Source organism: Schizosaccharomyces cryophilus (genome assembly GCF_000004155.1).
Source record: "Schizosaccharomyces cryophilus OY26 unplaced genomic scaffold supercont4.2, whole genome shotgun sequence".
Taxonomy (NCBI): domain Eukaryota; kingdom Fungi; phylum Ascomycota; class Schizosaccharomycetes; order Schizosaccharomycetales; family Schizosaccharomycetaceae; genus Schizosaccharomyces; species Schizosaccharomyces cryophilus.
In genome coordinates, this window is record NW_013185625.1 from 1,787,302 (window position 1) to 1,789,838 (window position 2,537).

The following is a 2,537-nucleotide window of genomic DNA, read 5'->3' on the forward strand; positions in this document are numbered from 1 at the left end:
ACATAAATACGTACTAGACAGCATATTGCATACTGAAACGAAAGGTCTTAACCTTCTAAGACAATTTTGCTTATTTTTGAAGCCAGTATTATATTTTACAAGCTTAAAGGACAAGAAGAATGGATTGAAAACCCAGTCTATGGATTGCTTTCACACAACACAGTTTTGTTTCATTTCAGTATCATCTCTTATGGTGGTATATCAAATCTTTTGCTCATCTTTAAGAAACGAATAGTAAGTATAATATAAATTGAGTATAACGCAACTTTGACGTAGTATTGTGTACTACTACGCAGTACAGTACATATATTACTTTATACAGTAAATTCAATATAATAAACTATGCTTTATTTTGATACTCAACCTTTACAAGACGATTTATTATAATGCACAATATAATATATGAGATTTCGACGTACTATTAGAGCACGCTGTATGTTTTGACTAAAAATTGAAAAGTGAGATTTACAGAACTTTTGTTGATTCTTCTAATCTGATTATCTGTTGAATGTTCTTTTAGTAAACGAGATTTATAGAACACAGTTTCTTTTTTGTTTTTTTTTTCCACAGTTTGAGATTTTTAGATGAGTAGACTTATAAAGGTTTTTTATTTGCATTTCTAGAGTAGTAGTAATATTTCTTTGAGTCCTCAAAAGCTGAGCACTTCGGCTAGCTTTTTTACTCGTATACGACAATGGAAAGAATATCAAATAAGTGCCAGCTCCTATAAAAACTTAAATCTTGCATAAACAACATACATACATAGATTGTAGGTTCCTCGTCTTCGATTTTCAATGTTTTCTCGTTAGTACATTCCTTTACATTTTTCTTGCCAATAATGATGTAGAATAACATGTATTCAAGCGAATTAGATTGCTTCTTTTATTCCGCTTCTTTGGCTAATTTAATGCAGAAATGGATACCTTAGCTAACCATAGTTGTAAAGAAGACACCAATACATTTATGGGATGAATGTTTGTTGAAGGCTGATGACTTTTTTTTAAGCTAGCTTTCTAACATCTCGAAACAAATACTCTCTTCGTATAATGGAACATCTTGCGTCCTTATGACAATTAACTTATTCCCTTGCTTAAAAGGATACTAGCAATTAAATGCAGAAGTTAAGCTATTTTTAGCTATGGTGAAAAAGTATCTATTCGAGGTATTTTCTTCTGCTTCTCTAGTGAGTGACCCCGTTGTTCAAAAATAATGAGTAATTTTATTTTTACATTTACGTAAAGAATTAAAAAAATAGCTTTGAATCTAAAAAGTATGTACTAATCGTCCACACCTTTTAAGATTACATTGAAACCTCCTTAAACTTCTGTACTTATCCTATGAAAAACCACTTGTATCTACTTGCATAATACCTACTGAGCATAGTAAGGTATTAGTAGAGAGTTCGATTAAGTCGATGATCAATTGATGTTGTTCAAGGTAACTAAAAAATGTAACGATAAAAAATAACAATCTTATGTTATATCGAGGGTGCTGAGAGAGTCGCACGATTAGTGACATCTGCTATGTACACAACAATAGACTGCGTTGTCAATAACGTGAGACATTCGTTTATGCAAAAAATATCCACTTAAAAAATAGTAGTAAAAAAGTGGACAAGCCAGAACTCGAATCTGGGACCTCTTCCATGCTAAGGAAGCGTGATAACCATCTACACCACATGCCCGCTTATGTTAGTACAGCATTTAAACTAATATTTTTGGCTATATCGTTTAGATATTCAGAGAACCGTTTATTTTTTAAAAGTTTACAACTCTGTTACATCGAGAATACGCCGAGAGTCTCTAGCGCATTATAAACCCTTTCTGCCACATGGACTGAATAAAAGGAAGTAAAAAATATATAAGTAAATGTACAACAGCCCTATTTAAACTAGCATCAAGAGCGAAACTATATTTCCCTTCAGATACCTATTTATAAAGGTATAATGTTGACTGTGTCAGCGACGAAGTAACCTTTCAGAAAATTTTTATTGCTATCATTCATCGAAGTAATGTTTGATGAGTATTAATATAGTTGAGTGTGGATTTCGTAATTGGTAATTGTATCTGTTAAGTTGAAACTGAATTAGAATATATGGTTATTGCTAATCTTAGTATAGAAAAAAATTGATTGGCTAGTTAACGCAAATATACGGACTTACTCGGAAAAATCACCCTCGTTGATGATTTTGTTTGGAAACATTCTCGGTAATTATTCCTCCTCTGTTCGAATACAATTACTAATTAATCATGTGAATATAATTGGTGTTTGAATTTGTGTTTACACTTCTCGTTTCTTTTGTCTCCAATTCATGTAATACCTAATAATAATTCAGCGCTACGAATTTCGGGTAATACTTAGGAATATTAGGATTTTATCAATAAGTAACATTAAACATTCTTTCACAACTTGTAGATTACTTTGTTTTAGCACATCCTTGCTTTTTAAAACGAACGGCGGATACAAAGGTGTTGGAACAGTTAGTGTCTATGGTAGGAAAGCGAAACTACAAATCTTAAAGGTTAAATACAGAATAA

General features: G+C 31.7%; 1 non-coding gene across 1 annotated transcript; it reads right to left on the reverse strand.

The window, feature by feature from the left end:
• Positions 1 to 1,610: 1,610 nt before the first annotated feature.
• Positions 1,611 to 1,684, reverse strand: SPOG_16208. The gene has a single exon. It is a non-coding gene; the product is annotated as a tRNA-Ala (tRNA).
• Positions 1,685 to 2,537: the final 853 nt, after the last annotated feature.